Genomic DNA, 27,417 nt, shown 5'->3' with positions numbered 1-27,417 from the left:
TCAGCCTATCATCCTTCCTTCTTAAAACTTTGGAAGATTGATTGAAATTTACATCAGACATAATTTAAAACCATGTCTCATTTCCACAGCTCAACATGTTTACTCTAAGGGAAAATCAGTAGAATCAGCACTTTACTCGCTGGCACGTATTATTGAACATTCCCTCGAATACAAAAAATATAACTTAGTAGCGTTCCTAGATATTGAAGGAGCTTTCAACAACGTCAGTTACCAGGCGATCACAATAGCAATGGATACGCTGAAATTAGAGAAATCACTCATAGATCTTATGAGTCCGTATACGTATCTGGGAAGCACCCCTAAGTTCTCTCGAAACTCCTACAAAATGCCTTAAATAGGCTAACAAAATGGACTAAGCAATGTGGATTAGACGTCAATCCACATAAAACAGAATTAATACTCTTTTCGAGAAGCTATGAAATTCCTCAGATTAGTCCACCCAAGATTAGAGGAATACCATTAAGCTTTTCCGACCAAGCTAAATATTTAGGCCTCATTTTAGACAAAAAACTAAATTGGAAGGCAAATATTGATGAAAGAGTAAAGAAGCCATAGGATCAAAATGGGGCTTCTCCCCAAAAATAACCCACTGGCTATACACTTCGGTAATCAGGCCGATACTCATTTATGGAGCTTTCGTATGGTGGACCGCACTGGACAAGATGGTAAATCTAAATAAGCTCATCAAAGTCCAGCGGTCAGCAGGTATGTGCATCACAGGAGCACTTTGCTCAACACCAACCGCTTAACACCTCTTGAAATCTTTTCCAAAATGGATGAGAGGCTTAGAGCCACCTCTCAATGGACCAGTAACAATACTGGACATACTACTATTCTAGACACTTTCAGATCTATCCCAGATCGCTTTTACTAAGCCAATCAAAAAATGGTATTCGGTAAAAGATTCCATGTTTCCACCCCTTCAAGATCCTCCTGGGAAGAAGAGAGACCCCTGGAAGACTATGCGGTACACTTCTATACAGACGGTTCAAAGACCGACCACGCAGTTGGAAGTGGTATCTTTTCAGAACAACTGAATCTCAGTCTATCCTATAGACTTCCCAATCAATGTAATGTATTCCAGGCAGAAGTAATGGCGATTAAAGAAGCACTTTCCTGGCTCAAAGAAAACGTTATATCTTGCAAGGATATACGAATTTCTCAGAGAGCCAAGTCGCTCTTAAATCTCTCGCGTGTGTCTACACAAACTCTCAAATAGTTCACGATTGCCGATCATCCCTGAATGAGATGATGGAACAGTATAATATTCACCTCATTTGGGTGCCGGGTCACAGAGACATTCCGGGAAATTTTAAAGCCGATGAGCTCGCCAAAAACGGGACACTTCTGCCTAATGTTAGACAAAAACATAACATAGGAACACCACTTGCTACATGCAAATATCTTCTCAAACAATATGCTCTAGAATCAACAAATGCTAGATGGTCACAGAGTACCACCTGCCTAGCAACCAAGCAAATATGGCCAAGCATAGACTTAAAACGGTCAAAAGGCTTGATATCCCTGACCAGACAAAGTATAAGCTCTACAATTGGAGTAATAACAGGACACTGCCTCATAGGAAGACATGCTCTGAGGCTAGGGGTCTATACAAATGACTTCTGTAGAAGCTGCATGGACGATGAGAAAGTGAAAATAGTTCAGCACCTTCTATGTACATGTCCAGCACTCTCCATTAGAAGGAATAACTTTCTCGGTAATCCCTTCTTCGATAATACCAGTGAACTGGCAACGATTGACACAAAACGTCTCTCTAACTTTATTAAAAGTACGAAATGGTTTGTTAAAGTTCATTACTCTCCCATGAGTAACCTCATTAGTGGTATCACAATGGACCCTTGAGGTCTACGTGCGTCAATGACATCTAAAACAGCCACTCCAACCGAACCTAACCTAACCTTCTGCAAATCAAATAGGTTCTTTGTTTAAAGGAAGAACTGAGATGCTGAATCTGAATTACAAACCTCACAGAAATGATAATCCCAGATGTAACCTCTGCAATCGAAATGAAATCGAAGATGTCAACCACTTTTTAGCCATTTGTCCAATTCTACAAGAACTCCGAAGAGTTTATTTTTCAAAAATCTTTCTCAATCACCAGAAAGCGAAACAAATTTTAAACGGAGAGTGGGGTTGGAAGGACCTTAACAATTTTATTGATTATGCCTTAGATTACCGAAACAGTTTTTTAGAGTAAATTCAAATTCACGATAAATGTCAATTTTCAGGCAGATGGAAAATATATTGTTTGCCATGCTTATGTTCTTATATAATTTTTCAAATGTATTTCGAGTTTTGGTCAGATAAAGAATTTGTAATAATGTAATAATAACAGCACCGGACCAAGGTGGCTCCCTTGAGGTACACGAGAAATCACTTTTAATTGGCATGAAGGGTTAGTCCTGAACATGATGCTATATTATCTATCTTTAAGATGTAACTAAATCTATATAATGAAAAGGTTGTTAAGTCCAATTTTACTTAATTTATTAAGACGAATTTCATGACTTAATTTGTCAAATGCCTAGCCAAAGTCGGTTAAGATGCAATCGATCGAATGACAGATTGAATTGTTAACTTCTAACACTTTTGGATCCAAAGAAGACATTATGTCGGGAAGTAAATCTGAAGATCTTGTGTCACATGAATGCCAAAAGCCCCAAGTCCTAAGTCTTTAATGAAAATTAAATACGATAAAATGTCGTTTGTAAACCACAATTCTAAAGATCTACGAAGAATTCACAAATCTGGTTTTTCGTCAAGACTACTGGGTTCCTATCTCCAAAATTATCAGTTGTTCTTGAGGGACTGACACGGTTTCAATTCTTTGCATCACCGTCTTGTTCAAACAGCTCAAATGTTTTCATTATGTAGTTAAAGGCGATCCAAAAGTTATCCACTACTTTTGTAGTGAATTTCGATAAATTTTTATAATGATGTAGTTTGTGCTTGACAAATGTCAAACGATGACAGTTTCAAAAGTGACAACTACCCAAATAGCTGTCTATTCAAAACAAAACTTCTTGTTGTAAAAACCGTTACAACCAAAATCGTATTTACTTAGTTGCAGTTTTTATACAATTGCAAAAAAATAATTGTATGGTTTCAATAAAAGGGTGTTTTTGAAACATGTCAAAAAAAAGGTTTGTCATTATGTTTTAAAATGATTTCGGCCAAGTGGCCGCCTAGGATAAAGAGCTCACCAAAAGATTTCTCTAATAAATTGAAGAACCGAAACGTTATTTGGGTAATAAATTTGTACGATTTGAAAAGGCTTTTTAGGAGTAAGTATGTTCATTATAAAATGGCAGACCGAACTGAGAATACATCAAGTGACAGCTGTCAAAAACACTGACTTCTAAAAAAGTTACAACAAAACAAACCCTTGTGTAGAATCGAAAAATGTCGGTATACGATAATCTTAACAAATAAGTTAAAGGAGGTCGGAGAAAAATAATTTCGCTTCACCTGTTAAATATAACATAGTTAAGTAAATACTAAAATGTTAAAAAGTTTTATGAAATAGAAACAAGTATCAAAATCTGTCACACTTGAAACACCACAAACAACATCAAAATACGTCAACTCCACGTTTCATAAATTGGAACATTTATTTTATTTCCATTTGCTTTTTTCATTCATAAAATTTTTAATTTTTTTCTATAGATTGTTTTTTTTTGTCAGATATATTTTTAAATCATAATTAATCAAATGAAATAATAATAAAAAACATACCAAGTCACTTTGCCAGCAGTCATGTCATGTCCGACAGCAAAAATAGTTTGGAAAATTATCGTCTGCTAACGTCTCTCTAGAAACGTTTATGTTTCTTTTTTTATTATTATTGTTGTTATTGGCTGTCTGAATAGCTTTCAATTCTAAATTATTCAAAAAATGTTGTTGGTAGGTCTATCCATTTGAATTTATGTTCATACACTCAGGTTTAATAGATTGACACAACCAAGGATTTCATTTTTATAAAAACTAGATTTATTTGAATTTACTTTATTTATAATATTTTATCAATCGTGAAAAAGCTCTCACAAAAAGATGTCAGGTTTAACTTTTTACTTTGACAGAACATTCACTATTTACTGTGACAGAACTGTCACTCAACAAATATGACAGTTCGGTTTTAAAAAAATTACTTAGTCTTTTAGATTTGATGTCTCGTTTAGCATTGCAATTTACTATTTCTTTTAAACTTCCCATAGGAAGTTATTGTAATGGGTCCGATTTGTCAAATTGAAAATTTTGACATTTCTTGACGTTTCAAGGTCCCTAGAGTCGAAATAATAGATTTTTAGAAAGATGTTTGTGCGTGCGTGTGTACGTACGTTCGCGACGTTTTTTTCGTCGTCCATAGCACAAGAACCAGAAGAGATATCGATTTCAAATAAATTTTCTTATGCAGATAATAAGGCAGAAAGTTGCAGAAAAGGCTCTCAAGAAAATTGCGTGGGTGGTTTTTTTACCATAGAAGTTTGAAAAAAAGGTGAACATTTTGGTTAACCCTAAATATCTTAGGAACCAAAAACGCTAGAGACTTGAATTAAATTTTATATAATAAACTATATAATAAACTGTAATGTGATACCAAACAGGTATATTTTTTGAAAAAATCAATATAACGGTTTTTTTATAAATCAATAAAACTGAAAAAAAAAAAAATTTGTCACCTCCAAAATTTAGAACTAAAATATGATTTCACCTCCAAAACAATTTTGTGCAATGAAGAATAATGTTTTTGACATCTGATAAAATTTTGAGAAAAATCGAATTGACAGTTTTTTTTATAAAAAATAAAAATCTAAAAACACATTACTTAAAGTTGGTAAAAATTGAATATCGATTAAAAATATGTTCAAAAACTTGAAATTTAGGCTTTAAACTTATTTTATCTTACAAGAAATTTTGTTTTCAACATTCTGAAAAATATTGAAAAAAATCGAATTAGCAGTTTTTGTACAAAAAATTAAAAACCGAAAAAAAATTTAACAAAAGTTGGTAAAAACTGATTTTTGACTCAAATATCTTTTCAAAACTTTGAGATATTGGCTTTAATTTACATTCATGGTTCAGAAAATATTGCTGTCAACATTCAGTAAAATTTTGAAAAAAATCGAATTGACAGTTTATTTTTTACAAAAAATTAAAAACCGAATAAAAATTAACAAAAGTTGGTAAAAAATGATTCTCGACTCAAATATCTTTTCAAAAATTTGAGATAATAGCTTCTAACTAATTTTATCTTATAAGAAATATTGTTTTCAACATTAGGGCAAATTTTGAGAAAAATCGAATTGACAGTTTTTTTATAAAAAATAAAAATCTAAAAATAATTTAACAAAAGTTGGTAAAAATTTAATATCGATTCAAATATCTTTTCAAAAATTTGAAATTTAGGCTTCAAACTTATTTTATCTTATAAGAAATATTGTTTTTAAAATTCTGAAAAATGTTGAGAAAAATCGAATTGACAGTTTTTTTTTACAAAAAATAAAAATTAAAAAAAATTAATAAAATTTATTAAAAATTGATTTTCGACTCAAATATCTTTTCAAAAATTGTAGATATTGGCTTTAAACTACTTTTATCTCTCAAAAAATATTGTTGTTAACATTCAGTCAAATTTTGAAAAAAATCGAATTGACTGTTTTTGTAAAAAAAATTAGAAAAACTAAAAAAAAATTAACAAAAGTTGGTAAAAAATGATTTTCGACTCAACAAAAATTTGAAATATTTTCTTCAAACTAATTTTATCTTATAAGAAATATTGTTTTCAACATTTGGTAAAATGTTTAAAAAAATCTAATTGACAGTTTTTCTTACAAAAAATAAAACTCTAAAAAAAAACAATACTAAAACTTGGTAAAAATTTACTTTCGACTCAAATAGCTTTTCAAAAATTAAAAATATTGGCTTCAAACTTATTTTATTTCACAGAAAATATTGTTTTCGATATTCAGTAATTTTTATACAAAAATCCAACAGTCCGTTTTTTTTCATAAAAAATAAAATAAATAAAAAATAGTACGCAAATTTGGTAAAAATTGATACGAGTACATATAGACAAACTTTTAAGCAAGACAGATCGACAGACGGGATGGAAGTTATCAGTGTGGGTCGCATTCCAGCCTCTTTTTAAATGTGAAATTGGCCAGGATATCAGGAACTATGTTTATGTAAATGTCTAGAAAAATATAAAATGACAATACATTTTTCCCAATCAATTGACGTGGAGTGTAAACATCATAGAATTTGCATTTTTACTTTCTTAGACTTTTTTTTCCTTCTATATCCACTTGGCACTGCTGCCTTTTTGATTGATTGTAATGTACATAAATGAAAGAAGAAGGTGGCATTTGGGGATCCAGACAGAAAATGTCAAGACTCCAGACTTACAAAAAAAAAAAAACGAAAAAAACAAATAAAATAGGCAAATAGCAATTGTATACATTAAAAAGTACACAAGTCTTTATTGGTTAAATCAGAAACAGAAACAAAAACAATAACAACAACCACAACTTGAAGGCTTTGAATATTGTGAAAAGGAATCTTCTTGCTATTGTAACATGCAAATGTTTTAGGTGTTTTATTTTTACGAAACAAAAAATTATACAGTGTAAGTCACAAGGAGGAAAGTTATATATTTGGTCGATAACCTCACATAGAATCACGAAGGGGCGCCAGCCATTTCTTGACAAGCATAATTGACTTTTGTATAATTGAGGTAACCATACCTTAGAATTTAAACAGAAAAATAGAAGTTGAAAATATGAATTTTTCACTAGTTTAATTTTTTTTAAAGTCGTACCAAAGTTTCATAGATTTCTTCATATGGCTAAGATAACGTAGGACAATTCGATCTTTTCTTAAACATGAGATAGTTACCATTTACCTTCAGGACAATAGTCATTCCTTCGGTTGTCTTACGAGATTACCATGTTTCCACTCATTTGTTTGCTAACTTAAGAAATTGGTATTGCATTTTTTACCGTCAAATAAAGACAATAAAAAAAAGACCAACTTTTCAAAATTGCCCAATTTGGCTTTATTTCAACAAGTTTAAATCTAACAAAGATCAACTCCTGAAAATGGGCCTTTATTGAACTTGGCTTTCTTACACGGCATTATTGCATTTGCATTTCTCTAGAATATGTATCTTTTTAAGAAAATTGAAGTTGGTCACTCCAATAGTAATTAAGAGTTTTGACTTGGAATTTTTGATCCACATTTGATTGCTTTTGTTTTCGAAAGGTGGTTGTTTTAGACATAGCTCTACTTGCTGCTAATTTAAAATGAAATATGTATTCCTTCATTAGGTTGGCTTTTTTTAATTATTTGATGTTGATATGGTTACTAAATAATAACAGAGAATATATTTAATTTGGGGGAGATTAATTTCAATGTTTTAAACATATTTTTCATTTGTATATTGAAATAACTAATAAAATTCTTTCTTTTTCTTTTCAGGTAAGTTTTTTGCAATTGAATTAATTCCTAAGGCATTTGTAAGTATGAAGATTTTGAACTTAAGAAAAAATAAGATATTTTAAAAATAAGTTTGAGATTTTTTCGAAGGAGAATTTGTGTATATTTATTTATTCCAGATTTGGTTTTCTAGCATTCAAGAATGCAAAATCTTTTCTGATAGAATTAATTTAGGAAGAAATCGAAGAACTTTCTAACAAATAGCCTTCGTTTAAAAATCTCTACAATCTTTCAGTTAATTAATTAAATTTTGGATGCTTTTCCAGCCATCTCGGTCCCTAGCTAGATGTCTCCAGTTCCGCACGCCTAGTTGGTTGAGGTCCTCTCCCACCTGGGTGCGCCACCTGAGTCGCGGTCTTCCTCTACTGCGCCGTCCCTCGGAATTGGATTCGAAGACCTTCCGGGCTGGAGCGTTGATGTCCATCCGCTCTACATGACCTAGCAATCTAAGCCGTTGGACTTTAATTCTGCTAACTAGGTCAGTGTCGCTGTACAGCCCGTACAGTTCGTCGTTATATCTTCTCCTCCATTCTCCATCTATGCGTACGGGACCAGAAATCATCCGAAGAAGTTTTCTCTCGAAGCATCCTAAGACGCTTTATCTTTCTTTGACAGGGTCCAGGCCTCAGCGCCATAAATGAGAACCGGGATGATGAGTGTCTTATAGATGGTGATTTTAGATGCTCGAGAAAAGACTTTACTACTCAATTGCCTTCCAAGTCCAAAGAAGCAGCGATTTGCAAGAGTTATACTTCGCTTGATTTCAGCGCTGGTGTCGTTGTCTGCATTAATAGCTGTGCCTAGGTAGACAAAGTCCTTAACAACCTCAAAGTTATAGCTGTCCATGGTGACGTTTTGTCCAAGACGTCGTCGTTCAGTGTCCTTTTTTGATGACAGCATATACTTGGTCTTGCCCTCATTGACCGTTAAACCCATCTTCTTCGCTTCCGTCGCAATGTTCAAAAACGCTCCACTGACATCACGCTTTGATCTTCCAATTATGTCAATATCATCTGCGTATCCGAGTAATTGGATGGACCTTTGGAAGATTGTGCCTCTAGTGTTGACGGTTGAGTTATGCACAATTCTTTCCAGAACGATGTTGAAGAAGTCGCATGACAGTGCATCGCCTTGTCTAAAACCTTTTTTGACATTAAATGCATCGGTAAGATCTTTTCCGACCTTGATAGAGCAGCGTGCATTCTCCATCGTCATTCTAAACAAACGAATAAGTTTGACAAGGATGCCAAAACTAGACATTGCTGTGTAGAGCTCTCCCTATGGATTCTGTCATACGCGGCTTTAAAATCGATAAAGAGATGGTGGGTATCGATTCGAAGCTCCTGGGTTTTTTCCAAGATCTGCCGTAGTGTGAATAATAGTGTGGTCGATAGTGGACTTTCCTGGTCTGAAGCCACACTTATGAGGACCAATCAGGTTGTTGACGAATGGCTTCAGATGTTCACATCATACGGCAGAGAGGATCTTATACGCAATGTTAAGGAGACTGATGCTTCTGTAGTTGGAGCAGTTTAGAGGGTCTCCTTTCTTATGTATCGGGCACACTATGCTGAGATTCCACTCATCGGGCATGCTTTCTTCCGACCATATTTTGCAGATGAGTTTGCGCATGCTCCCTTCCAAGTCATTGCCTGCTGCTTTGAATAGTTCGGCAGCGATGCCGTCAGCTCCAGCAGCTTTGTTTGACTTAAGTTAAGATATTGCTATCTTCACTTCGTCAAGGTCGGGTAGGCGGAATTGTTGATCTGCGTCGCCTAGGTTGAGTGGTTCTATCTCTCTTACAGCGGAATTCGGTTCGTTATCGCCGTTATATAATTTAAAGATGTGGTCTTTCCAAATTCTCAACATCGACTGCGGTTCCCCGGATCGTCTTTCGTCGAAATCGACCAGCCTGAATCCGTTTCGGAGGTGGTGTCGTGCAGGCTCTTACTCCCGATTATGCCACCAAAGATGTCTTCTCTTCCTAGCTTGGCATTAAAATCTCCTAAGACAATTTTAATGTCATAGCTAGGGCACTGCCCATATGTCTTGTCCAAGAGCTTGAAGAATATGTCTTTGGTGTCTTCATCTTTCTCCTCTGTTGGGGCATGCGTGCATATTAGGTTTATGTTGACGAATTTAGCCATGATACGGATTGTCGTGATGCGCTCGCTCACACTGTTGAAACTCAAGACTTTTTGCCTGAGTCTAGTACCAACAACAAATCACCACCTAAATAGACGCTGTCTTTGTTTTCGGTAGCAGTCGCCGTAGTAGATATCGCAGTCTTTTAGTTTGCGTTTACCCGGTCCATCCCATCGCACTTTTTGGATGGCTGTAATATCTGCCTTGCATCAGTTTAGGGCTTCCGCTAATAGTTCGGTTGCACGTGGTCTGTTAAGGGACCTAACATTCCACGTACATATCCGAAGTTCGTTGTCCTTATTTCGTTTGCGTGGGTTGTCAACAGTGAATCCCTACGTATCAGAGGCGTGTTGGTGCTTCTAAACTAAAGGAATTTTTTACGTGGCCAGGAAGTCATCCCGACGCCAAAACCCTCAACCTGGAGGGCCAGATCCTTAGTATAACTCCAAGGAAGGAGAGCCGGATAAACCGCTCCTTACACGCCTGGGCTCCGAATATGTCGAAGAAGCCCTATAAGGTGTTCACTAAGTAGTTCAACCTTACTGAAACTGTAGGCGCTACCGTTGATTCTATCTCGAGAATTCGTCCGCTGCCGCCTGGATAGGGAGAGGTGCCTTAGTGGAAACACCTCTCCTCCCCTCTCTCGTTTGCTGCCCCCAACAACTTTCCACTGGGGTTAGAACCCAATCTCCAGTTGACGTACTAGGCACCCGATGTTCACCGCGGGAAGGTGAGAGTAGGAATTGATAGACAGAGGTGGGTTTTGAGAAAAACCTGTGGACGCTTGTGTCCTCTTGAATGCACATGTCTACCATTTGAACATCGAAAGCGTGATTAGAAAAATATACCTTTCTTAAAGTATTCAACATAAATAAGTTTCTAAAAACGCAATAAAAAAAAAGTCTACTGAATATTTTGCGGTCAAATTTATTTTGTACGGTAGTAAAAAATACAAGTTTAAAGTTGTATTCGAAATGGCCGCCTAGAGCTTTAACTCATTCTTTTAAACGACTAGGCCTTTGTTCTGAAGAGACGCGCGCTGTTTCGATAAGAATCGACGTCGAAACCGTTATTCGAGCTCGCTTAATGTTGACTAATTTTCGATGGGAAGTTTTACAGTCCGTGCTCTTCAACTCTGACCACAAACTGTAGTCCAACGAATTCAAATCTGGACTTCCTGATGACCAATCCGAAGCGGCGCACGATAAAATAAATTTTTAACAGATGAGGAGTGGTGTCAACGCTGAACCTTTGGAACTTTTAACAAACTTTGCTCCTTTACACTTTATTAAAAACTTCTTCTACGACCAATTCTTGGTCTGCCCTCTATTTTTAATAGTTCATTAAAATTCTATATCCCGAGAAACAAACATTTTTGATATTCTGAGTTTTTTCAGAAACCCAAAAATTTGGTTTGAATTTTGTGGGCTCTTATGTAAAGCGTTTACTGCAAAACGACCCCACTCCATGTTAACTGACTGAAAGTTTAAATCAAATTAGATTCTATTTTATGCTTATAAGTTTATGTGTTACGAAAAAAAAAGCTTAACGGAATTATTCCCACTAAAAGTAATAAGCAAGGACATTTGGAAAGTTTGAAACAAAGCTAGCTAGACTAAGTATACCCAAGATCAAACTACACGTTTTCTAAGGTTCGGTTCGAATCTGAACTAAAAATGATTATAACGTCAGAATTTTGAGATACAAACTTTTATAATTCAAAAAACCTAATATTAGCATTTTCAATATAATTCGTGATGATTTTCCAAATCTATATTCCTTATTTCAATATTTCATTTAAAAATCTTGAGCATATTATGTATTTTTCAAAAAATCTTTCCATAAAGTAACAATGAAAGAACGCTGAAGCATTTATGCTTAAACAGTACTTTTCAGAAAAACGCATGACCAGTATAAAAACAATTTTTCATTTTGTAGTCTTAAGATTAAAACATCAAGTTTTTAGAAGGTATGTTGAAAAACGGGTTTTTCTGTTATTTTTATTTTCCCACAATGGTTTCGACACATACCTTAGAAATGTCGTTGCTTATCAGCTCTTGCCACAATATAGACTTTGCCCCAATTCCTTCTTCAATTTTATTTAGTTTAAATTTTCCGTAAATAAGCAAGTCATTAGCTATTGCTTCCTGTTTAAAAGCCCTAATCTAGACAGAGTATCAACTTCTCGTGAATTAAATGCTGTGTCTGTTTCCATCCAAAGAAGTCTTTATTCACATTCTAGCACTGCAATCGTTGTAACCTTGTGATTTTGATGCACACAATTCTTCATGGACATTTGTGTCAGACAGCAACCGAAGAAGAGTGTGCTGAGACTTTTGCTGAGTTGAGTCACCTAAATCAGCTGTTCAACGAGCCCATCCGAAAAGCATAGCGTTTAAGGTCGAGCAGAAAACTTGACTTGTTTCATACCGCTGACCCTGATAAGTACACTATTAGTATTTTATCTCCTTTAGGCACATCTAACCATTGTGTTATATCTCCAAAATTTCTCAATCTCTCACTGAATAGTTCAGTCCATCACTACGAACCCCGAAAAAAAAGCTAAATCCCTTACTCGAACGGATTTCGTAATTCCTAAAAGTATTTCGATTATGATGAAATTCGTGATAGACCATCAGCTTAAAAAATGTCTCGAAGATTGAAAGCTCCCTAATGAAAAGCAGTTCGGCTTTCGCAGCGAAGGAGATATTTGACATCCATTTTCGCTAGTTCACTGGGATTATAAAAAGAGTATTTTCCCAGATGAAGTTTGCATCTTAGTGAGAGAGCAGGGAAAGTGCAAAGGAGGTGAGAGATTGTTTCCTCATCCATACCAATGAATGATTCTAGAAAAATTCCGCAAGATGTTTGGGTTTCTTAAGGTGATCCATGGAAGAAATTTGTTTCCCCTTCTTATCTGGCTGCTATTTACAAGACTTATTAAGCTTGAGCAAAAGTCCCATCTCTGTGCTGGTAATAATGCAACTTACTTAAGCCCTTTGGACATATTGAACATAATCGTAAAGTTGTTTTACCCCTTTTTACCGTTATCTTACCGGTTTATAATCTAGAGAAATAGCCAGTTGCGTTCTTCCCTTCAAACAGTTCAACATTAATACTCTCGCTTTTAGGAATTCTCATCAGTATACCCTCGAGTCCAGCTTCGAACGTACTGTCAATTAAAGAGATTAGTTCTTTAACCGTACCACGCGAATGTAAAATGCCTTTCCAAACGGTATTTCCCAGTCATTACAATATTTCGAAATTGCGAGCTAGCCGGCCATTCAGATCTTGTTTTCGCAGTATTCTTCGGATGATCGTTTCGTTGCTCACTTCCTTAGTGAGCAACGAAACAACACCTTTAGAGATCTCAGGATAAGAAAGGATTTTCCTTCACTTGCCGAACAAGTAGCTTTTCTAATATTAAGGATCAAATGGAAAACAGCATTTGTACAACCTGTCCCTAAAAAAGGCGAATCATCCTCCCCCTCTAACTATCGTCCAATAGCACTCACGTCCCTTCTTTCCAAGGTCATGGAAACGCTGATTAATTATCAGCTCAAGAAATATCTCGAAGAACAGAAGCTTCTTAATGACCGACAGTATGGTTTTCGTACCAATAGGTCCACTGGTGATCTCATGGTTCATCTCACCGAACAGTGGAACAAATCTTTACATAGTTTTGGAGAAAGTAAGATTATTGCACTTGATATTTCAAAAGCATTTGATAGGGTTTGGCATCAGGCTCTCTTATCGAAAATGCGTGCTTTTGGTATTGATGAATCCCTACTTCGTTGGGTTAGAAATTACCTTTCTAACCGTTCAATACAAGTTGTATTGGATGGTTACAAGTCTGAAATTCATAAAATAAATGCTGGTGTTCCCCAGGGCTCCGTTTTGTCTCCGACACTCTTTCTTATATTCACTTCCAATCGATTAACCTGTTTTGCCGACGACAGTACCCTCAGCTTTTAATATTCGTTTCTAGATGTCCTTCGTTGGAATTTCAACGGCAGCGTATGATAAGCTCATTAAATTCTGATCTTGACAGCATTGTGCAATGCACGGCTTTATCAACAAAAACCGTGCAGATTTTAATGCTTCGAAAACTCAATGCTGTCTCCTGTCGTTAAAGCGTAACGCACCCCCGATGTCACTATCTATGAGTGGCACTTGCATCCAGGAAACCAATCAACTATCAGTACTCGGTATGTGTATTACAGATCACCTCTTATGGAATGATCACATATTCGATATCGCCAAAAATGCTGCCAGGTGCTTAGGGTTTCTCCGACGGTGCAAGAAATGTTTCACCCCTTCTGATCTGGCTATAATCTACAAAGCTTTTATCCGTCCAAAGCTTGAATATAATTCGCGTATCATGGGCAGGTGCCCCCAAAAGCAAGTTTAAATCTCTTGGATAGAATTCAAAAAAAGGCTTTAAAAATGATAGGCGACAGAACTATAATCGAAGCATTTACATCGTTAGAACACCGTCGCAATGTTTCATGCCTTTCGTTGTTCTACCGATATTTTTATGAACAGTGTTCTGTCGAATTAGCCAGTTGCATTCCCCCCTAAAAAAATTCAGCCGGAATACTCGTACTTTTAGGAATGCACATCAGTTTAACACTGAGCTCAATTTCAGACGTACTGTCAAGTATAGAGATTCTTTTTTTAACATCGAGAATGTGAAATGCTTTACCCAGCTCTGTTTTTCCTTATTATTTTGATATTCAAAACTATAAGACCAATGTCCATCGGTATCTCCTCTTTAATCCTTCCTTATATTTCTAAAGCTTTCACTGTGCTTAAACTTTGAACATGTTTAGGGTATTAATAACCCCTTGAGTGCCCGTTTAATATAAAAAAAAAATAATCGTATTTAAGGTTTTTCAAAACTTCAGATAAAGTCAAATACAGATCCATAACTATTTAAAAATTACCAAAACTAAGTGAGATACTAAAATGATTTTGAAAAGTATCTAAAAGATAATACTTTTATTGTTAAGGCAAATGTTGTGTTTTAACTCAGCTGTAATATTCCGTTTATGTTTTGTTTGTCTTCTTCATTTTTAAAGGGGCATTTTTTCAAAGTCTGATGTTAATTAAAGAAAAATTTAAAGGCTATATTCAATTTAGGTCTTCTTAATTCTTCAAGACGAAAATAGCGTAGAATGAGTAATCTCCTCCAATGATAGTTTGGGGCAAAATAAATCTTAAAGTTCATTCAAAACCCAAATACATTATCTATTAATTTCTGCAAACGTGAGACTGACTTCACAGACATCCCATATCTCACTTACGATAGGGTGTTATTTCGATTTGTATGGAATCACGTGTCAGAGTGTCACGATGAAAAGTACATTGCCTGCCTGGTTATCGTAAAACAAAAAACTCAGATAAAAGAAAGGGTTTTTTGTCGAATTATCTATTATCAGTTGACTTGATAACCCAAACAGTCCAAAAAATGTAAACAAATAATAAAACATTATCATGAACTATGTAAGCTTAATTAGTTAAGGCAGATATGAGAACGAGTACGATTACGAGTACTTTGTGGGTATAAACAAGATTATCTTTAAATGATAATCTGGAATACAAAATTATGTTTAATTCAGGAAGTTGTGACATTTTAAGAATGATTTTAAATTTTTGTTTGTAAAGAGAATTTATTAGAATAATTAATTAAAAAAAAAAGAACTCAATAACTTGTAATTAACATGACTACCTTTACGCAAAGATTAAAAGTCTTGATCTATTATTCTTTGTCGATATCTTAACGCAGCTTTGCAGTACATAAATAATTTTGGGACGTTCATCTCATTGAGGAGATCTTTTATCTGGATAACCGATAAGATATTGGCACCTAGGTAATATCTTCTGGTTTCAGCTAAGACCGGACACCGGCCTATGAAATGTAAGGTATCCTCTCTCTCTTGCAGGTTACATAGATCACAAATTATCGGTAGATAGTCTCTATGTGGCATGTAGTTGAAGCAAAGAAGTTCACCTCTTAATCTTCCCATCATGGATATTTCGTCAACATTATATTCATCTCGAAAATAATTCCTTTCATTAAGATTATGGTTCAAACTGCTGTATAGGGTTCTATGAACTGAGCCTGTTGCTTCCATCACATATCCTTCTCTACACTTACGATCCACATTTGCTATTAGTTCGTAAAGCCTTGGTTTCCATTCGCTTAAGTTATTGCAATTGAGGTTAAGTTGCATCCCGCACTATTGACTTAGTTCCTGCCATTCTTCCATCCAGCCTGCATTTATCCTTATTATATGAAGCGCTACTATCTTTGGAAGTCTTTCATTAGACATATTGATAGCCTTAAGAATATAATCTATATGTAGCTTAAAAGTCCGTATAAACAGAGGTGGAAGTCTAGTTTCCAGCATGACCAGATAATTCGGGGCGTTGGACGGAATATGAAAGATTCTTTTAATATAATATCTCAGCAATTTTTCCACCGTTTCATACTGCTTGTAGCCCCACACCTGAGCCGAATATAACATGATGGCTTCTCAAACTGCTTCAAAAACTCGAAATTTGGCACTATGTCTAATATTTTTGTTCGAAAAACACTGTTCCACGTGGCAGCGATTGCTGTCTTAGCCTTTGCAAGCTTATCCTTAAAGTGGTTCTCCATGTCCAGGTTCTTAGTCGTTAGTATCCCTAGGTACCTGTACTCGTTGACAACTTCGATTGTCTCTCCATTATACCATCATTTCCCACTGTTACGGTTACGCCCGCCCCCTTTCCTGAATATCATGACTTTTGACTTTTCTAAATTCACAGTCAAGTTCCATATTTTGCAGTAGTCACACAAGCGGTTTATCATTAGTTGGAGAGATTCTGGCGAGTATGCGAGAATGACAATATCTACGGTGAACATCAGTGCTTTGATAGCTTTTCCGGCGTACTAAATACCACAAGGTAGGCATTCTACGAGATCTTCAATAAAGAGGGCAAACAACGATGGGCTTAGAGTACATCCTTGTCTAACTCCTGTGCAAGTGTGAAACCAATCTGACATCTCTTCGCCATTCCAGACAGCTGATTTTGTGCTGATATAAAGATTTTGGATTATCCTTGCAAACCTCCAGGACATTCCCATGCCATACAATTTATATATCAAAGCATTTCTATTAACAGTATCAAATGCTGACTTTAAGTCAACAAATAATGCATAAATAATTATGCTCCTTTATTTATAAATGATTCTGCAATACTTCTCAAGACAAAAATGTGGTTAATTGTAGAATAGCCTGATCTGAAACCAGCTTGCCACTCCCCAATTAGATTATTGTTCTTGGTCCATACATTGAGACGATGCTGGAGGACAGTTGTAAAAATCTTATATGAAGCGTTCAAAAAGGATATGCCCCTATAATTTGCCGGATCTGTTGTACTATATTTTTGTAAATAGGAAAGATCAAGGATTCTGTAAATTGTAGAGGGATACACCCATCTTCCATTATGTTATTGAAGATTGTTACAAGATTACTAATAAGATCCTGAGTTCCATATTTTGTAAAATTCCGCGGGAATTCCATCCGATCCTGCTGCTTTTTTGTCTTTTAACATTTGCAACGCGTCATTTAACTTATCTAATGTGAACATTGCATCAAGGAGATCATTAACAATGTTTGGTGCAGCGTACAGAATCGAACTAAACGGTGATTTTTTAAGAGCTTGAGAACTTTAAAAAAAAAAAAAACGCATAAAATTTGCAAAATCTCATCGATTCTTTATTTGAAACGTTAGATTGGTCTATGAGATTTACTTTTTGAAGATAATTTCATTTAAATGTTGACCGCAGCTGCGTCTTAGGTGGTCCATTCGGAAAGTCCAATTTTGGGTAACTTTTTCGAGCATTTCGGCCGGAATAGCCCGAATTTCTTCGGAAATGTTGTCTTCCAAAGCTGGAATAGTTGCTGGCTTATTTGTGTAGACTTAAGACTTGACGTAGCCCCACAAAAATAGTCTAAAGGCGTCAAATCGCATGATCTTTGTGGCCAACTTACCGGTCCATTCCTTGAGATGAATTGTTCTCCGAAGTTTTCCCTCAAAATGGCCATAGAATCGCGAGCTGTGTGGCATGTAGCGCCATCTTGTTGAAACCACATGTCAACCAAGTTCAGTTCTTTCATTTTTGGCAACAAAAAGTTTGTTAGCATTGAACGATAGCGATCGCCATTCACCGTAACGTTGCGTCCAACAGCATCTTTGAAAAAATACGGTCCAATGATTCCACCAGCGTACAAACCACACCAAACAGTGCATTTTTCGGGATGCATGGGCAGTTCTTGAACGGCTTCTGGTTGCTCTTCACTCCAAATGCGGCAATTTTGCTTATTTACGTAGCCATTCAACCAGAAATGAGCCTCATCGCTGAACAAAATTTGTCGATAAAAACTTTTCTAGGGCCCATTCACTGAAAATTCGACGTTGTGGCAGATCGTTCGGCTTCAGTTCTTGCACGAGCTGTATTTTATACGGTTTTACACCAAGATCTTTGCGTAAAATCTTCCATGTGGTCGAATAACACAAACCCAATTGCTGCGAACGGCGACGAATCGACATTTCACGGTCTTCAGCAACACTCTCAGAAACAGACGCAATATTCTCTTCTGTACGCACTGTACGCATTCGTGTGGTTGGTTTAAAGTCCAATAAAGTAAACTGAGTGCGAAACTTCGTCACAATCGCATTAATTGTTTGCTCACTTGGTCGATTATGTAGACCATAAATCGGACGTAAAGCGCGAAACACATTTCGAACCGAACACTGATTTTGGTAATAAAATTCAATGATTTGCAAGCGTTGCTCGTTAGTAAGTCTATTCATGATGAAATGTCAAAGCATACTGAGCATCTTTCTTTTTGACACCATGTCTGAAATCCCGCGTGATCTGTCAAATACTAATGCATGAAAATCCTAACCTCAAAAAAATCACCCTTTAGTATTTCCCGAAGCGTCCAGTAACTTTTTAAAATTTGTTAGCAGTACATTTGGTTTTAGCTCTTGATTGATTACGTAAGACTTCCCATTAAGTTTCCTCACTAAAGTCCAAAAAACTGCTCTATTGTTTACATAGGAACTTGTACTTCGCGTTTGCTTCAAGATACTGAATTTTGTTTTGCAATTCATTTGAGTCACGGAATGCTTTTAAATATGAAAAGGATGCTTTCCTCGCCATTTCACATTCCTTATCAAACCATTCAGATTTAGCAATTTTATTGCTTCTGCATGTTTTACTTGGATACCAAATTTTTATAGCGTCTTCTATCCCTGCTAGATCAGATACCTGCTGCTCTGAGAGTGCTAAGTCCAATCGTCTTCGATACCTATCTGCATTCGCGTCTCTCCATTTAAGCTTTAGCAGCAACTCCATATTCCTAACCCCTTCATCAAAAGGTTGTTCCAGTTGTACCGTTGTAATGATAGGAAGATGATCAGAATATGAAACAAGGTCGATTTTGAAATCCTTGACGTGACCATTCCATTCACCACCAGCTAGACTGTAATCAATCACTGAATTTCCTTGCTTGCCATCGAACCTGTACTCTCCAGCCTTGTCTGATGAAGTAGTGCCATTAAGAATTCGCAGTGCAAATGTGTTACACAAATCTAGTATTTTCAATTCTCCGCAATTACTAGTACAATCCTTAGATTGGCGTTCTTTTCCTTCAGCTATATTAACGGAACCATATTCTTTTCCAATTCTGGCATTCAAATCTCCAATCAAAAGGACATTGTTGTTAGCCTGGTTCAGCATAAACTCCTCCACTTTTTCAAAATCTTAAAAATTCTTACATTTAAGTGGCTGGCCTACGTACTACTTGATATAACCTTAACCCATATTTATCAACGTTTACAACAAAATGTTATTAAATTCATCGGCTTTATCAACAAAAACCTATGTAAATCCAATTTCCGGTGATAAAATAAAATATATAAAATAATTTTCATTACAAATTCGTCATCGTCATTCACGTGTTTAGATAGATCAAAGCCGAAAATAAACCTACGTATCTATATCCATATACATACCTATCTATGTTATGTAGGTATAAATAAATTAATCCACAATTAGATAAACCTTTTACACTTCGCCACACATCACATCGATGCGGCACGGCACGGCACAGAACGACGAGACGCGTTGACAAAAGTGTCACGTGAATAATGTTAGTCGAATTAATGATGCTTGAAACCTGCTTAGCAACAATAACTTAATATTGTTATATTAGGTATTTTATTCTTTGTCTTAAGCAGATGAATCTTCCATTGCGCCAAGGCATGTCTTTTGTATTCAACTTAAATGCCAAAGTTTTTGTTTCTTTTTTCTCAAATAATCTTCACAGCAAAAACGTCGAAAACGTTCAGCTCTGTTTTTTTTTTTTGGCTTTGAAATCTTTTTCATAGCAAACGAACATGAATACAAAATTCATAGATATTCATTTAAGGTACTTCTTTAGGTAGGTTAAAGCAGAAAGACAGAATCATGAAAACAACGATACCAAAATTCGTTCCATAGAAGTCCTTCTATTAATATAAGGCCCACAGAAATAAAAAAAAAGACATGAATGAGACTTTACATTTTCTACAGCCGCCGACATTCACGGTGCTGATCGTTTCCTTTAGTCTTTTTGTACAGTAGCGTCTTCGTCGGTCACATGAATAGGTATTTTTTCTTCTGGCAGGTATTTTTTTTCTAGAGCTTAACCTTCCTAAATCCTTTTTAGCACAGTTGTTGTTTTTATGTCTGTTCATAAAACCTCGATTACCTTAGCTCATTTTTCGACTTTTATAACCATTTTTAGTTACTCTGATTCTCATACCTGTACGCGTATATACCTACATTAAATTGGAACTGGGTCAAGTGGGCTTTTAATTGCACCAATGCAATGGTTAGGTACATTAAAAACGATAACATCAACACAAATTGCAATTAAAGTTACTCAGCGATGACGTGACGGTTGACGACGACAACGACGGAACTTTTCTGTGACACGCAAAATAGGCAAGGCGTAGCTTTGTTAGAATTTTTTTTCCCAAAGAAGTCTAAGGGAATACAAAAATTATAACATGTAGATTACATCTGTTCTCAACTTTGTAAAACGGAATATAGTATAATTATTTTGATAAATTTGTTCTCAAAATCGAGACTTAACTGTGAAGGTTTAAAGACTCCCATCATTATCAACTTGATTTATTTTACAAGAAAATAAAAAAGAAACATTGTACTCGTATTCATGATGGGGAAATATTTTTGTCGCCACATAAAAAACAAAGTCGAAATTAGCTTCAGTTGTAGGTCTTGGAAAAGAGATTCTTCGAGTCTTCAGGAATATAAACTTATTTTGATTTTTATTAGTGCTAACCAGATTGGTCTTAGAAGTAGTTTCATAAAAATTGTCAAGTGCGACAGTTGACCATATGGACAAAATATGGCTGGTCAAGGTTCTGTAGAACAAAATTCTGTATTTCAAAGTTCGGATTGGTCAAAAGTCTGTGTTTTAGAATTCAGAAAGAGGAAAGATTTTTTTGTTAATCATTCTGTTGTACAATTGTCTGCTAAAGCGTTTTTACAATTTTTAAAGTAGAATATTGACGAAAATTCGGGTAACAATTTTTCAGTAACCATACCTTTTCGGAACAGTTTCAGACAATGACTTTTTACCAATTTTCTTTGAATAACTTACTTAAGGTGGCGCTACAGTCCTGTGTGAACTAGGGCCTCACCCAACAAACTTCTCCATCTAGCTCGGTCCCTAGCTACATGTCTCCAGTTCCGCGCTCCAAGTTGGGTGAGGTCACCTTCCACTTGTGCGCCAAACCTGATCCGCGGTCTTCCTCTACTAAGCTGTTCTGTAGGTGTGGAATCGAAGACTTTCCGGGCCGGAGCATTGGTTTCCATGCGCTCTACGTGACCCAGCCATCTTAGTCGTTGGACTTTTACCCTTCTGGCTAAGTCTACGTCGCTGTACAGCCCGTACAGGTCGTCGTTCCATCTTCTCCTCCACTCCCTTTCGATGCATACGGGACCGTAGATCACACGAAGAACTTTTCTCTCGAACCGATCCAAGGTGCTTTTATCCGCTTTTGTCATATTCCATACTTCTGCACCGTATAGCAGGACGGGGATTATAAGCGTCTTATATAGCAATACTTTGGTCCCTCGAGAGAGCACTTTACCACTCAGTTCCTTTCTTAGTCCAAAGCAACAGTGGTTAGCAAGAGTTATTCTGCGTTTGATCTCAGAGCTGGTGCCTAGGTAGACGAAGTCCTTTACTACGTCAAAGTTACGTCTGTCGATGGTGACGTTTTGACCAAGACGTTGGTGTTGTATGGCCTTTCTTGACTATAGCATGTACTTTGTTTTGCCCTCATTAACTGTTAAACCCACTTTTGCCGCCAGTGCCTCAATACTCACAAAAGCCCCATCGACATCACGCTGAGTTCTTCCGATTATGTCAATGTCATCAGCATATGCCAGTGATTAAACAGTCTTTTGAAAGATAGTGCTTCTAGTGTTGACATGTGAGCTCTGCACTATTCCTTCAAGCACGATGTTAACAAAATCGCATGACAGCGCATGACCTTGTCTAAAACCTTTTTTGACATCAAACAGTTCTGTTAAGTTGTTTCCAACCTTTTTGGAGCAGCGTGAAAACTTCATCGTCATCCTGTTCGAGAGTTTAGAATTTGGCAGGGATGCCAAAACTAGACATGGTTCTATACAGCTCGTCCCTGTAGATGCTGTCATATGCGGTATTGAAATCGATAAAAAGATGGTGGGTGTCGATTTGGTGTTCTTGGGTTTTTTCCAGGATCTGCCGTAAGGTGAATATTTGATCAACTGTGGACTTTCCTAGTCTAAAACCACACTGATAAGGACCTATCAAGTTGTTGACGATGGACTTTAGACGTTCACATTTTATGGCAGAGAAGATTTTACAGGCGATTTTATAGTTGGTGCAGTTTAGAGGGTCTCGTTTTCCAGAATCGGACAAACAATACTGAGGTTCCATTTATTGAGCATGCTTTCTTCCGACCATATCTTAAAGATAAGTTGGTGCATGCTCCTAACCTACTTATCTCCAGCTGCTTTAATGAGGTCGGCATTCAAGCCATCCACTCCCGAGGCTTTATTAGACTTCAGCTTAGATATGGCAATCTTTACTTCGTGTAAGTCGGGAGGACGGGATTGTTGGCTTTCGTCGTCTATGTTGAATGGATCATCCTGCCTGACAGCGGAATTTAGTTCGTCATCGCCGTTATACAGCCTGCAGAAGTGGTCCTTCCAGATCCTTAGCATTGACTGCGGTTCCACTATGAAGTTTGCACTTTCGTGTTTGCGGCCTTCGGTTTTAGGTTTATGTACCTGTGAATTTCGTTTCACCTGTTCATAAAACTTTCGAACTTCATTCCTTCTTTTAAACCTCTCAACATCTTCGACCGCACGCTTCTCATGCCCTCTCTTATTCTTTCTGAGAAGTCGGCGTTCCTCTCGGCTCTTCTGCTCATGAGCAGCTCTCGTCCTTTCATGCAGCGCCGCTTTGCGTGCCTGTTGTTTGGCTGCATTTGCCTGCCGACATTCCGCATCAAACCAGGGGTTCCTTGTTGGTGGTTGTTTGAAACCCAGCAGGTTTTCGATACATTGTGTTTGCGGCAGAGAATTTTGAGATAGGTTACTTGTAACTCGGTCGGAAAAGGATTTGGCGATTTTTGGTGATTGTAGCCGTTCGACGTTGTACCTTCTCCCAGCACCTCCCTGTTTTGCCTTAGGTCTGAAAATCCGAAGTGCTACCTTGGCTACAACGAGGTAGTGGTCCGAGTCGATATAAGCTCCTCGGATAGTTCGTACATCCCTTATGCTGGAAGCGTGTCTGGCGTCGATCGCAATATAGTCAATCTAGTTGACGGTAGATTGATCTGGAGAAGTCCAAGTTCCTTTGTGGATAATGAGGTGTGGAAAACGCGTACTGGCTACCAAGACGTTTCGCCACGCACCAAAATCTATGAGCCTGAATCAGTTGTCGGAAGTGTTGTTGTGCAGGCTTGTCTTCCCGATTATTCCACCAAAGATGTCTTCACTTCCTAGCTTGGCATTAAAATCGCCCAGGACTATTTTAATATCGTAGCTAGGGCACTGCTCATATGTTTTGTCTTTCCTTTCTTTAAAAGCCTTTAAAAGTCTACCACCACTTTGAAAACTTTTATTGGCTGATCCGATCTAAAAGAAAATGTCGAGGAAACCAGAAAAACAGCTTTGTCATAAAAAAGTTAGATTTTTTTTATGGAAAGCACAGAGGCATTCGGAATCTCTCGTCTGAGTCATGCTGCTAGAATATTTCTTCAAGCTTTCTTTCTATGATAAGCTAAGTTCCAACCAGTTCATATGAGATAGGCTGACGATTTTGACGAAATTGAAAGACAAATGTGTAAAAACTTAAGAGACTTATTCCAATGCTTCTCTTTGCTGAAGATCCATAAACCTAGTGAAAGCCTAGTCTTTCATTGGAATGGACGTGTGACAGTCTTTGAATTCCAACCCCTTAGTCTGCAACGATAAGAATAAATCAAAGCAGTTTGCTCCGGATCATAGAGGTTTAAAAAAGAAAAGACCCTGTAAATGTGACAGTTGACCTTTGTACCTCAAACTTATCACAATCTTGGTCTCTAAAAGACTTGACAGCATTATCCTACCAGAATATTATCTATGAATACTGTCTATGAATTTTATTTCTATTTTCAGAAATTCAAAAAGGTCACCAAAACTAAAAACAATTATCCATTTTTCATTCTTCATTTCCTGTCGACTTATACTCGTATGTATGATGTGCCCTAAGTATAAATATCAATCACAAGCAATCAAGGAAAAAGTGTATCTTCATGAATAAGAATAACATCTCATGAATGTTTATCTAAATTTTATTCACAGAAATTAATAAAATTCAAATTGATTACAGCATCTTCACATTATTCTTTATTTTTGTTGTCTTAAATTCGTCATCGTTCAACATTTTTATACCTATACAAGCTTCAACACAAGACTTCTGTAAGTCTTCTCATTGTTTTATTATTTTTATTCTCTCAACTATTCTATAAAATTTAAAGAAAAAGAAAAAAAAAACATTAAACATTCTTCTTTGTCTACTTTAAAAACTTATTTATAGTTTTGACATTAGTTGGTGAAGGCAGGCAAGCTAGCAGCAGCCAAGTCAAGTCACCGCGCACCAATTATTTGCCATACAACTTCAATCATTTCGGGGGGAATGGAATACAGAAAAGATAGAAAAAAGCAAAGGTATTATACCTAAGTGAAAATAGTGCTAGAGCTAAAGCTAGTCGTAGTACATAAGGCTATAACAACCAAGACCGAACAATCGAGTACCCCGAGTGTATAACGGCAAGCGCAGTACACATCACAATGCGTACGTGATTTCAAGACTCAGTGCAATGGTCGAAGAAAAGTTGTATTCTGTATCTATTTAGTTTATACCTACAGAAATCAAAACCAAGAAGAATGACACAAAAATAAGAAAGAAAAGATCGAAAGACCAAACGGTCCAATTGTGAATTTTACATCAAATTCTTGACATTCACTGGACGGATATTGACTAATTACACCTGCGTGACGAGAACACTAAAGAGAGAAGCTGATTTCAAAATGAACTTCCTGCTGTAGGTAGGTAAGGTAAGGTAAAGTACTGACTTTATACCTACCTAAGTATAAGAAGACTTGGTTATTCTTGGATTTCAATTTCGTTCCAAACGCAGCACCAAGTTCTATCTACCTGTACGAGATGGGAAATTTATGTAAAAGTTCAGGGAATCCAAAATGGACAACACCCCCTTTATACCTATTCCTCTCTATAAGACTCTTTCAATTTCTCTGACTTGTTTTTTGTTTCTTTTTTAACAACAACATAAACTTGTACGGCGCAAGCAAACAAAGTTCAATGCCCCCATTCGTCGTCGTCGTAGTAGTCGGCGTCGTCGTCGTCATCATCATCATCGTCATCGGGATGGTGAATTGAACTCCGCGCGAGACAAGACTAGAGAAGACATGATTTTTATATAATGGGGATAGGTATGGGTATGGGGAGCTAGCCAGCCCAATCCCAATGTATCTAAACCTAGCGTTCCATGCCTGTACACACAAATGGCACTTTGCGCTGGAGCAGCGCAAAGGTAATGTGCATACGGAAGATGAGATGAGATGAGAATCATCATACCAAAGAGAGCGGGTTATAACAACAAACTAAAAGTCTAAAACTAGCTCTATAAAGGCACACAACAACAAACGTCTATACATTAGTTTAAAAGTAAACATCAACACACGCCACGCACACACTTACACACATGACTGCCCTGCCGTCATAGCCATGGAATAGTTTTCAAAGATTTATTCGATTTTGATTTCAAACAACAAAGCAGCCGGATTTGGTAACAGTAATATCGAAAAAGGCCCCTAACTAAATTTTATGGTTTTTTGAAACCAGCAAAAGGAAAGAAGTCTGGTCGAAAAAGTATCGTTCTTTTCCGTCCCACAAACAAAACAATACTTTTTCAAATGATGAAGATGTCCTTAATTCGAATCTGCATTGTAATTTTTCTATTACATCAGATTTTAAAAAATACGTCTCTTTAAAAATGCAAGAGACAACCAAAAACAGGGTTTTTAAGGCTGAGCTAAAATTCAACATATTTTTTAAAAATTTATTGTAAGATGATTTTGAAGATTACAAATCTTTGTTTTCTAGATACAAAATAAATCAGTTTAACATTTAACTTATTTTTTGGAGGTTCTCATTACGTTTGAGGGTTTACTTGGCTTTATATAAAGTTTTGAGCAAACCTTGAGTGTAATACTTTCATAATTTTGGAAAATACGTTCTGGACTTAATTTGTAATTTTGATTTCGAATACAACCTTCATTTTGACTATTTTCTCATGTTTTAAAAATACACCTTTTTAACATTATTTTTATATTTTTTTAAAGTATTACAAAAACTTGATATAAACCGTTCAAACCGTTTTACTTTCTGTTGGAAACCGTTTTTAGTATAGATGGTTTAGTGTTTCTTTCAGATTTATGAGGATTTTTCAAATATTGTATGGAATAGTTTTAACTGAGTATTGAAGAAAAGGATTTAAAAAACCCTCACGGATTTTATTGAAAAAAGCTACTTCACATTTGTAACATATTAATTTTGAAGTCGAATTTCAATAAAGACCATCAAAACTTTTTGTAAAAGTGTAATTTTATTGCCAGGAAGAAAACTTTGCCGACCAGTGGAAGCAGTAACTTGAACAGATTTTCGATATTGATAGATTTCAATTGAGTCAACTCTTAAAATTCCATTTTTGTTAAATTTGAATAACTTTCCTTTCGACAGTTGAACAATATATTCGAAGTTTCGAACGTATTAGAAATTCGGTCAAAAAAGGATAGTTTTGTGTTGTGTTTGTGCAAATGATGTATATTTCAATTCTGTACTGTTTACGTAGAAAATTATATACCAAAATGTTGCACAAACAAAATACGAACAAATCGGTACCGGTCTGATAAGTACTTAGAATCACCGCCTTATGAAACTTCTATCGTAAAAGAAATGTACTATCGTGTAGAATAGTCTTCGAAATGCTACTTCCGAAATTTGAGTCGAAACGGGACTTTCAAGTTTTAGAAAAATGAAATAAGAA

The 27,417-nt window shown here is 36.2% G+C and overlaps 1 protein-coding gene across 4 annotated transcripts in view; it reads left to right on the top strand.

The window, feature by feature from the left end:
- LOC129949307 (lysine-specific demethylase 6A) overlaps window positions 1-27,417 on the top strand; it is a 245,560-nt gene that overhangs the window by 62,193 nt on the left and 155,950 nt on the right. The gene's annotated exons all lie outside the window — the stretch shown is intronic.

Source organism: Eupeodes corollae, chromosome 3 (assembly GCF_945859685.1).
Source record: "Eupeodes corollae chromosome 3, idEupCoro1.1, whole genome shotgun sequence".
Lineage (NCBI taxonomy): Eukaryota > Metazoa > Arthropoda > Insecta > Diptera > Syrphidae > Eupeodes > Eupeodes corollae.
Note: the sequence above shows the minus strand (reverse complement) of the source record. Positions and strands in the feature narration are given on the sequence as shown.